The sequence below is a fragment of the Hemicordylus capensis genome, chromosome 1, assembly GCF_027244095.1.
Source record: "Hemicordylus capensis ecotype Gifberg chromosome 1, rHemCap1.1.pri, whole genome shotgun sequence".
NCBI classification, from domain to species: Eukaryota; Metazoa; Chordata; class Lepidosauria; order Squamata; family Cordylidae; genus Hemicordylus; species Hemicordylus capensis.
Window position 1 is genome coordinate 12,139,940 of NC_069657.1, and position 12,114 is coordinate 12,152,053.

At 44.5% G+C, this 12,114-nt stretch overlaps 1 long non-coding RNA gene across 1 annotated transcript in view; it reads right to left on the reverse strand.

The window, feature by feature from the left end:
- The window catches only part of LOC128330411 (uncharacterized), an 83,570-nt gene that overhangs the window by 54,702 nt on the left and 16,754 nt on the right, over positions 1-12,114 (reverse strand). Inside the window, exon 2 of the long non-coding RNA XR_008310073.1 lies at positions 7,907-8,024. This is a non-coding gene — a long non-coding RNA (uncharacterized LOC128330411). The remainder of the gene's footprint in view (positions 1-7,906; positions 8,025-12,114) is intronic.

Genomic DNA, 12,114 nt, shown 5'->3' on the forward strand with positions numbered 1-12,114 from the left:
CCTGTGGCAAGGAATTCCATACATTAATTATGCGCGGTGTGAAGAAGTACTTCCTCTTGTCCGTCCTAAATTTCCCAACCTTCAGTTTCATGGGGTGACCCCTGGTTCTAGTGTTGTGAGAGAGGGAGAAAATTTTCTCTCTGTCTACCCTCTCCACTCCATGCATAATTTTATACACTTCGATCATGTCTCTCCTTAGTCACCTCTTTTCCAAGGTAAAGAGCCCCAGGTGCTGTAGTCTTGCCTCATAAGGAAGGTCCTCCAGGCACCTGATCATTTTGGTTGCCCTCTTCTGCACCTTTTCCAGTTCTACAATATTCTTCTTATGATACAGTGGCCAAAGCTGTACTCAGTACTCCAGATGTGGCTGCACCATAGATTTGTATAAGAGCATTATAATATTAGCATTTTTTATTTTCAATCCCCCTCCTAATGATTCCTAGCATGGAATTGGCCTTTTTCACAGCTGCTGCGCACTGAGATGACACTTTCAATGAGCTGTCCACCACAATGCCAAGATCTCTCTCCTGGTCAGTCACTGACAGCGCAGATCCTATTAGCGTATATGTGAAGTTGGTGTTTTTTGCCCCAATGTGCATCACTTTACACTTGCTTAAATTGAACCGCATTTGGCATTTTGTCACCCAGTCCCCTAGTTTGGAGAGATCTTTTTGGAGTTCCTCACAATCCGTTGTGGATTTCACTACCTTCAATAGTTTAGTGTCTTCTGCAAATTTGGCCACTTTGCTGGTCACCCCAGTTTCTAGATCGTTTATATTATTATTATTATTAATTCAATTTCTATACTGCCCTTCCAAAAATGGCTCAGGGCAGTTTACAAAGAGAAATAAAACAAATAAGATGGCTCCCTGTCCCCAAAGGGCTCACATTCTAAAAAGAAACATAAGACACACACCAGCAACAGTCACTGGAGGTACTGTGCTGGGGGTGGATAGGGCCAGTTACTCTCCCCCTGCTAAATAAAGAGAATCACCACGGTAAAAGGTGCCTCTTTGCCCAGTTAGCAGGGTTATGAACAGGTTAGAGAGCACTGGTCCCAGTACTGATCCCTGGGAGACCCCATTTCCTACCAACCTCCATTGTGAAAACTGTCCATTTATTCCTACTCTCCATTTCCTGTCCTTCAACCAGTTACCAATCCACACATGAATCTGTCCCCTTATTCCATGACTGCTAAGTTTACTCAAGAGCCTTTGGTGGGGAACTTTATCAAAAGTTTTTTGGAAGTCCAAGTACTATATACTATGTCAACCAGATCACCTTTATCCACAAGCCTGTTGACACTCTCAAAGAATTCCAAAAGCTTAGTGAGGCAAGACTTTCCCTTGCAGAAGCCATGCTGGTTCTCCTTCAATAAGGCTTGTTCTTCTATACGTTTTAACAATTTTGTCCTTAAGTATGCTTTTCATCAATTTACCTGGTACCGAAGTTAAGCTGACCGGCCTGTAATTACCCTGATCCGCCCTGGATCCCTTCTTGAAAATTGGAATCACATTGGTTACTTTCCAGGCCTCTGATACAGAACCTGATCGTAGGATGTCTGCCATTCCAGACAGAGGCTTCTTAGCTGGAGAAGGACTCATGGTTGCAGTAAAGTAAAGTGTGCCATTGAGTCAGTGTTGACTTCTGGTGCCCATGGAGCCCTATGGTTTTCTTTGGTAGAATATAGGAGAGGTTTACCATTGCCATCTCCCACCCAGTATGAGATGATGCCTTTCAGCATCTTCCTATATCGCTGCTGCCCGATCTAGTCTGGGAAACATACAAGTGAGGATTCGAACCAGCAACTTCTGGTTTGGTAGTCAAGTCATTTCCCCACTGCACCATTAGGTGGCTTCATGGTTGCAGTACATCCCCTGTTTCAGCTTGTAGGGCTGTGTTCACAGAGTCTTGTCAGAAAACCAGCAATGGGGCTGATTAGTTGCTGGAAAGATGTTATCTTCCCCTGACTCCTGTCCCTGATGTATAAATGGGGGTGGGTGAGATTACTGTCTTTCTAAGAAGGCTTTGTGCATGCAAGCCACTGACCCAACTTTGCAGTTAGACTATGCTTGTGTTAGTTAACTCAAGTTAGAGCAGACCCTTTAATTGGTTTTTAAAGTGCATGTCTACAAGTGTTATTTGTGAATGTGATAAACAGATGTTAGAAAGTGTGTCTTATGCAAGAATGGGCCTTCAAAAAAAGCCCAATTCAAACATTATGTTGTATGAGTGTACAGATATCTGTACATTTGTACATGTTTTTGTGTGAAAATGAACCTGGGTGCAGGCCCCTCAAATGCATGATACAGATAGGAAGTGTACTGCTGTACCTATCTTCAACATAACATATGAATCACTGCACCTGTGAACAGATCTGTACCTGTCTACACTATACTAGAGATGTGCACGGAATGGATTTTGCTTTTCATTTTGAGCTTGAAAAACAACGCAAAATCCTCAAATCAATTCGTTGAAACAGTGGCCAAGCAGTTTTGAGTGTTTAGAGCGCCATTTTTCTGGTCTGGGGAGAGCTGGTCTACCAACTGGGATCAGTGAGTAGACCAGCCCTCCAAGGAAGATGATGCGGTCTGGAGTGGAGGCCTGTTCTACCTGCCACCCCCAATTGGTAGACCAGCTCTCCCTGAAAAATGGCACTTGAATCACTTGCAACGATTCAAGCTCAAAACGGGGTAGTTCTGTTTTGAGCTTGAAGCAGGCTCTTTATTTTAAAGGTGATTCGTCTTGAGCTCAAAACACTCGAAACGGCTGTTTCGAGTTCGAATAGATTTGCTCATCTCTATACTGAACACTCATTGTGCGTGTTGATTATAAACTAAAATGTTGCAGTATATCCCTGATGAGCAGGTGTTACCTGAACCTGTGGCTGAGCATGGTGAAAAAACAAAAATTCAAAAGTTATAATCAAAGACAGGAGTCCCTGCTCTAACCTGGGGCTCACTTCATATGCAACTATCCCCCCCCCCCCGCCGCCGTTTTCTGGGTATTTTTGTGTGTTGGGTGTGTGTGTGCTGATGCTCAATATCCGCTCCTATTCAAATACCTACCGCCTCAGAAACACAAAGCTGTGAAATGGCTGCTGATGAGAACATTGAAGAGTTTTAACCCCCTTACCTCCTCGGAAACAGAAGGGCTCGTGACTGTCTCAAAGGAGTGTCCTTCCAACTTTGAAATTTCCTGCACTTTTTCTTCCAGCCTTCCTCCCCACCCACTCACCACAGAGTGCCATTACTCTGCCCACCTGCCTGTCATTTACTGTTAACTCTCTGAGCTATGAACATTCTGTCCCACTGACTAACATTAGGGCAGTGGGGGGTGTTGTGTTTTTGTGTTTCTTTTGCCCCCTTAGGTTTTTTTCTCTTCAGATTTTTTGAACACCAACGTATCTGTGGGCCACCCTGAGTCTGCCAGTACCTCCCACTTGCCCTAGGATGCTCCGGTTCTCTGTCCATAAGTCCCAAATTACTGCACAACTTTGACCTTCCAGCTGTTGTTGGACTACAACTCCCATCACCTCTGACTATTGGTCACTGTGGCTGGGGATGATGGGAGTTGTAGTTCAACAACTTCTGAGGACTCAAAGTTGGGAACCCTTGATTTAGTTCAACATTTGGTGAGAACCTCCATTCACAAATCCTCTGGATGCAAAGTTGAATGTATCTTCTTGATTAATATTGTCCCCAAGGGCTTTGTGCTGTGATCATGGCGTGACAAAGGAAAGCATCTAATAAAAACCAGTGGTTTGGCTACATGGGTAATAATGATGCACAGCTGAGAAAGCTCAGTCTGCATGCACTGATGCACAGATCCACAAGTTTGTAAATTCATTGGATTGGCCATGCAAAGGAAATGGAGAATGGTCGTGCATAAGCAGCAGTACTGCATTGAAAAAATGTATTTTGTTTTGGTAAGACCCACATCTGGACACTAGGAGGCTCCCATACCTTGCGTCTGCATGGTGAGATTAAATTCCTTTACAGACTTCTGTTGATGGCAGCTTTGCTTTTGGAGCTACTTCCAACATTGTAAAGGGGCAAGTGGAAAGTCAAAAGCATGGGCATGGTCTGCTCCAGGTATGAGGAGGGCACCTTCAGGGGCAGATTAAACTTTTTGCCACCCATAGGCAGCCAAGGATTTGCCGCCCAGCTCTGGGGAAGGGGGTGACCGCAGCGGCTATGGGGAAGAGGGGTTGAGGGGAATCTCCCCCACCCCTTTACCTTTAAAAAAACCTGTTGCTGCACGGTAGAGTGAGGGCAGCAAAAGCTTCTTCCAGCTCTCCTCCTGCCTCCCAGGTAGGGGTGGCAAAATTTGCCGCTCCTCTAATTTTGCCACCATAGGCAAGTGCCTACTTTGCCTATCTGTTAATCCGCCCCTATGCACCTTGCAAGATTCCTGGGACTTAACTGTGATTTACCATGTCTGATCTTTCTAACCTTTCTGTCTGAATTTCTAACCTGAGTAAACTTAGAAGTCATGGGATAAGGGGACCAGTTCATGTGTGGATTGGTAACTGGTTGAAGGATAAGAAACAGAGGGTAGGAATAAATGGAACCTTTTCAAAATGGAGAGAAGTAAGAAGTGGGGTCCCCCAGGGATCTGTACTGGGACCGGTGCTCTTTAGCTTCTTCATAAATGTTCTAGAAGTTGGGATAACCAGTGAAGTGGCCAGATTTGTAGATGACACTAAACGCTTTAGGGTAGTGAAATCCAAAACAGATTGTGAGGAGCTCCAAAAGGATCTCTCCAAACTGGGTGTGTGGGTGACAAAATGGCAAATGTGGTTCAATATAAGCAAGTGCAAAGGTATGCATATTGGGGCAAAAACAACCCCAGCTTCACATATATGTTACATATATTACATGTATGGCGTTGGTAGGTCATTGGGCTGTTCCAGGGGAAAGGAATTCAGAAATTTAATTGCTGTTTCCCTTTCCAGCAGGCCTGCCATCTCTTTGACCTTGGAGAGAGTGCCAACAACCCACAGAACCTCACCTAATTACTCTGTTATGCCAGGTCATTTCCAAATAAGTCTGAGATCACCCATGACTTGATTATGGATGAAGGAGTTGACCTGGTGTGCATCATGGAGACCTGGTTGGAAGAGGCTTGTGGTCTAGTTTGGCCCCAGCTTCTCCCAGTGGGTTACTCCGTGGTGGAGCAGGTGAGAGAAGGTGGGCGAGGAGGTGGGCTGGCCGTGGTCTGTAAAAATACCATCTCCCTTACCCTGATCCCTGTCAGGGAATTGGCTTATATTGAATATGTGTAGCTAAGTCAGTAGTACATCACAAAAACAGAGGTGCATCAGCTCGTAACCTCCAGGTTTGACTATTGCAATGCGCACTATGTGGATCTGCCTTTGTACATAGTTCGGAAACTTCAGTTAGTTCAAAATGCAGCAGCTAGATTGGTCTCCGGGGTAACCCGGAGAGACCATATTGTGCCTGTTTTAAAACAGTTGCATTGGCTGCCGATATGGTTTGGGGCAAAATACAAAGTGCTGGTTATTACCTTTAAAGCCTTGCGTGGCTTGGATCTGGGCTACTGTAGAGAGCGCCTTCTTCTGTATGAACCCCATCACATGTTGAGGTCATCTGGAGAACTCCATCTCCAGTTACCACCGGTACGTCTGGTGACGACTCAGAACTGGGCCTTCTCTGTAGCTACTCCTGGCCTATGGAATGCACTCCTGGCAGATATTCCCAGTTTAGGCTCGCAGTTGGCCTTTAAAGGAGCCCTAAAAACTTACTTGTTTGGCCTAGCCTTCCAAGGTTTTTAAATTGTTTGTAAGTATTTTAATTGGTTTTAAACTGTGTTAAAATTATTTTTATATTGATTTAAGTAGTGTGTTTTAAACAATGTTTGTTTTTATGTTTTTTAAATTAGTTGTACACTGCCTAGAGCCTCTGGATGGGGCAGTTTATAAATGTAATAAATAAACAAAACAAAACAAACAAATAAATCTAGGGACCAAGGATAGACTGGGACTTCTGTTGGTATACCAATCACCCTGCTGCCCAACGGAGTCCTTACTGAGCTGACGGATCTGGCTGCAGAGCTGGCATAGGAATCGCCCAGGTTGTTGTTGGTGGCGGACTTCTAAGTTCATTTTGGGACCCGGTTGTCAGGAGCAGCTTAGGAGTTCATAATGGCCATGAAGACTGTGGGCCTATCCCAATTGGTTCCTGGACTGATGCATGCTCGATTGGGTCTTTTGCTCTGATCAGGGTGGTGTTCCATGGGTGGGGATTCCTGTCATCTCCCCTTTGTCATAGACAGATCACCATCTGGTTGAGGTAGGACTTGCAACCACAACCCACCTCTGCAGGGGTGAAGAACCTATTAGACTGGTCCTCCTGAGGAGGTTATTGGATCCAATAGGATTCCGCGAAGCCTTGGAAGGGTTTAGAGTTGGCTCTGCTAGTGATTCTGTTGATGCTCTGGTGCAGACTTGGGATAATGAACTCACGAAAACAGTAGACACAAACACTCCTAAGCATCCTCTCCAACCTGTTTCAAAGTCAGCCTTGTGGTATTTGGAAGAACTACAGGAGCGGAGTGGTGAGGTTTGGGGTGTTAAATCTTTTAAAAAACTGTTTTCAACTGCCACTGTGTGGCGGGGATGGCAGTGATGAGGGGAGACTGAGGCAGGGGAGGTAGTGGCAAGAGCTCCTTCCCTGAGCCTGCCTGCCACCCAAATGACAGATCGGGCCATTTCCGGGCCATTTCGTGGCTCTCTGTGCACGAACGCTCAGAGGGATCTTGGGGTCATGGTGGACAGCTCATCGAAAGTGTCGACTCAGTGTGCAGCAACTGTGAAAAAGGCAAATTCCATGTTAGGGATCATTAAGAAGGTGATTGAACACATTTGGAGTAATGTGTACAATTCTGGTCACTGTATCTTAAGAAAAATATTGTAGAACTGGAAAAGGTGCAGAAGAGGACAACCAAGTTGATCAGGGGCCTGGGTGCTTTCCAGATTACATGCAATAACAGGGATAAAATTCTTTGGCTTGGTAGGATCATATTGAAAATGATCTCCAGAATCAATACAACACCAAGCTTTCCACATGGCGACTAAGCGGAACATCCTGAAGCAACACGGCTACACACAGAAGTTTCTGGGCACTATTCTCGCATCCAGAAGAGATTCCATTGACCTCATATACCAATCCACATGGCAAGTATTCCTACGCTGGTGTTGCCATCATAGGCTCTCCAGAGGTGATTGTGGGCTCCTTGAGTTGCTCCTTTTCTTACAGGATGGCCTGGGTAAAGGCCTCAAGGCTAACACACTCTCAGATGTCAAGCAGCCTCCCTAGTGAATCTTCTCTCTACATCTACAATGCCAGGCCTACATTCACACCCTTTTGGCCATCACCTTGGCCAGACATGTCTCAGAATTATGCATCCTGTCCACTGACTCTAACCTTTGCATTTTTTCACCTGACTCTGTTTGTCTGATACCAGATCCTTCATTTCTACTTAAAGTCCATTCTGTTTTTCACTGCTTCCGGGACATAGTCCTTCCATCTTTTTGTCCCAAGCCAGTTCACACCTTGGAGAAAGCCTGGCATATGCTCAATGTGCAATGCTGCCTGAAAGTATACCTGTCACACACACCTTCCTTTCACTCCGCTGATGCCTTGTCCACCTCCTTCTTACCAGCATCTATGAGTCAGAAAGTTTCTGCCACTACTATCACCAGGTGGATTAAAGCCTACGAGGTACAGAACCTATGAACATCTATCAGTATCACAAAACGCTCTACAAGATCAGCAGCCACGTCAGCTGCATTTCCCACAAACGCTCTTCCTTGCTGAAATCTGCTAAGTGGCCACCTGGGCATCTACATCCACCTTCACTTGGCACTACAAGCTTGACTTACATCACTCTTCTTAAGCAGCCTTTGGCAGGTGTGTCCTTCAACAGGTTCTTCCCATTAGACGCTGACACTCCCAACCAGGGTTCTCAGCTGTGGCATGCCCCATGAAGATGTCCTCATCCTGCAGCAGAGAAAGGAGCATTGCTTATTCACCAGGAAGACTTCTTCTTGCTGCTGGATTTGAAGACATCTGCATCCACCCGTCCGGTATGTTCGAAACATGCTTAGCATTATAAGAAAATGCTAACTGAGGCCAAAACATGTTTAACATTATAAGAAAAACACAATAAGAAGAATTTCCCTGAATTATCCATGGGTGTGTCTTGGTCTTATAAGAAAAACCTATTGGATTATCGATTTGGAAATCCAAATTTTTGGTATTCCAGCAGAACTTCTTCGTGACTTTGGATTGTGAGTGTGGAATTCCTAATTCCTTTTTATTGTGACTTACTTTGAAGTTATATATTAAGAAGAACTCTTTGGGATTATATCAAATAAGATTCATTTGTATATTTGTTTTGATTTATTTGCACATTTATTATGATTGCTAATTGAATTTTATGAATACAGTTTTGTATTGCTATTTTAGTTATCTCATTATATTCAATGAGACTATAACTATACATATAGTTATATGTATATATGTTTTATTGTCTTCAGGTTCTGTAGATTATGGAGGATTATCTGTATTTTCAAAAGTATCAGTATTTCTCTGTTGGATGACAAGTATTGCTTTAGGTTCTTTTTGAAGTGTCTAATACTGTACTATACTGTACAAGCCAGTCAGGAGAACCTAGTTACTCACAGGGGTTCTATTCCTTGCCTACTGCCGCAAGTAACGGAACCATGAGTAACAAGTCATTATTGCTATGGGGAAAGTGGGGTTAGAATCCAAAGTGGAGGGGAAATGGGGAAAAACGTCAAGGGATCTGTTTGTGCCCAGGAATGCCCCCAAATGCCCCACCAAGCAAAAAAAATTGTGGAAAACAGTTCATAAAGTCTGCTTTTTGAAGGGAAAGAACCATAAAATGGCTCCCTGGAGACAAAATGGCGGGCATGGGTGACCTCCGTGATCACTTCAGGCCCTCTAGGAACCACAGATATGTGGGTTTTAACCCCTTGGTATCCAGAAAGCGGGTGTCAATTAGACACTCCACAGAACCATGAATAGTGGTTCTGCAAATAAAGAGGTTCTCCTGTATAATTTCTCCTGTATAATTTTCCCCCAAACAACCCTGGGGACTGTAGTTTTGTGGGGTGCTCAGCATTCTCTGGCATATGCTTATAAGATGCAGCAGTTTAATAATCTTTTAGCCAGGGATTCTCTGCCTTGGGTCCCCAGATGTATGTAGGACTGCAGCTTCCACCATCCCCAGCCTTAATGGCCTTCAGTCATTGTGGCTAGGAAGATGGGAGTTGTAGTCCAACAACAGCTGGGGACCCAAGGTAGAGAACACCTGTCCTAAGCAAAAGGCCTCTTAATTGCCTTTGCTGTTCCTGAACATAAGAAGCTGGAACCATTGCTTCCTTTAGCTCAGTAATGTCTACGCCAGGCCTGCACAGCATAAGGCCCAGGGGCTGGATTTGGCCCACAGCAAGAGCCATGAAGAGCTCTTGATCTGTCCTGCTGATGAGCGGCTCAAACACAATGCAGTTGGCTGCTTGAGACCCGATTCCCCCTGTCTCTGGGCTGAAGGACACTGACACCACCCTGCTTCCCCTGTGTGTTACCACATGGCTCCAACCCTGGACTGGCATAGGAACATAGGAAACTGCCATATACTGAGTCAGACCATTGGTTTATCTAGCTCAGTATTGTCTTCACAGACTGGCAGCAGCTTCTCCAAGCTTGCAGGCAGGAATCTCTCTCACCTGCAAACAGAAAGCTAATGAGCTAGGCAAGACATTCAGGGAAACCCATTCACATTTCTTAAAAGAGTGTGTGGTAGCCAAAAGAGTGTGGCAGGGAGTAAGTAAGCTGCTAGAGTGGCCTGATTTGGAAAATCAGACTTGGGAAGAACTAACCTTGGGTTTGAGCGATAGAACCTCTTTTCGAGGTCCCAGAAAGAAACCTTCAAGGAAATGGGATGGAACGGGTGCCCTCATACTAGGGAATTGGAACGTTCCCCTTCTCGTAATCCGGTTAGTAAGCCTGTATGTCATTTATGCAATGCTCCTGCATAGGAATAGGGAGGGAAGACGCGACCAAGAGGTTCACGCAGATGAGACAGTAAATCTCTTCTGGAAAAATTTGTATGGTTATGTGCAAAAAGACAAGTGTATCTCTTCTAAACAGCAATGGGACAAATTGTGGAAATGGATGTTGGACGTAACACCCCCCCCCCCATTACCTGATGTGCCTTGTAATCCCCCACCCCCGAGTTACAGTACTACCTGCATATACCTCATAACCTTGTGGTTTCCAAATCCTTGTGTGTAAATCTTTGTAGATATATCATGTACAAACAACCACTTTGTATATAATTGTGCTTTGGAAACGTACTGTATGCTGGAGATGAACTTCCAGTGCATCGACCTTTTGCACCAACTGTCCTAATGACCACTAGGGGCATTGGGAGTAGAGACAGTGAGTCAGGGTCTCCCTATCTGCCCCACACTATGACCCCTGGACTGACTCTGCAGCACTTCCTGTGCTGAGTCACAATCCTTCCTTTCCTCCTAGAGAGCAGATGGAAACATCTCTCTCTCTCCTTACCTATCCACTATGTAGTCCTTTAGATTAGAGATAGGTCTTTCCTATCTAAGTGTATTTAACCAATAAATATTTAGTGTTTAGTCATACAAGGATCTCCATGTGTTTTCTCTAAACAGCTGCAATATCCAAACCATCCTCTGCTACCTACTCTGTAACTGGAGTGTGTGCTCATTCCTTAGTGCTCTGCTGTTTTACCTATTGTGGGTAAAAAAAATCAACAACCTCTAACACTGTATGCTTTGGTAGTTTGTTGGTTCAATAAAGAAAATCTTGTCCTATAAATAAATAAATAAATAAAAATCTTGTCCTATCTTGGAGAAGCCAGGGAGGGAACTTGAAACCTTCTGCTCTTCTCAGAGCAGCTTCATCCCCTGAGGGGAATATCTTGCAGTGCTCACACATCAAGTCTCCCATTCAGATGCAACCAGGGCAGATGCTGCTTAGCTATGGGGACAAGTCATGCTTGCTACCACAAGACCAGCTCTCCTCTCCCGAGGAGAGGAGATTCCAGGTGCCCCACTGACTAAGGGGGCACAGGGCCTATTTCCTGATCGCTATTCTTGGTTAAAATTGTGGGTCCCTTGATGCAAAGAAGAGATCCACAAGTAAATAGTAATTGTTTTCATTAGTATTTTTAGCAGTTAATTTTAATGCAAATTAATGCACTGAAAATTGACCTTGCACACCAAGTAATGGTTGGTTCTGGCCCACAGGGGCATTTGAGTTGTGCACCCCTGGTCCACCGTGTGTGGTAGGAGCTCTCGAAGCTTTAGACAGAAGTCTATCTCAGTCTTGCTTCTGGAGAGCCTTTGAACTGGGTTTGGAACTGGAATCCCTGGCCAGGAATTGTACCTGGGACCTTATGCATACACATGCTTGCAACCCCACCATAAATGGAAGATTGCTAATCCTTAAAAAAAATTAACTGCAAGATTAGTTATGTTCACACCTTCTGGTGGCAGAAGGTTCCACAGATCAATTGAATCCTGTTTGATTTCCCCTTGCCCTTTTTTGTGTTTCTTTTCAATCACGTGCATACTAATGTTCTTGCCTATACTTTATCTGTAGTGTTGTATGAAAGACTAAACAAGTTTCACCTGCTTGCTTTTATCCAGATGCCTGAAAAAAAGTTCATGTTGTGACCAATTGCCTGAACTCACACATTCTTTCACCGAAAACAGTTAATTAGGAATTGAGCTGTGAAGTTAATTTTGCCAAGGTCACCCGGTATTCTGTTGGGCCCAGTGACCCTGTCTTGACTAATCGCAGCTTTAGCCTACAAAAGTTATAGCTTTTCTTTTCAGCTGATGACATAATCTCTTTAATTGGTATCAGGAGGCCTGCTTATGAAAGGGCCACGGAAAAACACCTATAGGCTATAATTTTGCTTGGCCCCATTCATGGAGGAGTGAATGAAACAAGCTTTAAGAATGTACTAGAGTCTCATTACGGGTGTCAACACAAAACCCTCGCCTTTCAAGCCGGAGGATTAGCA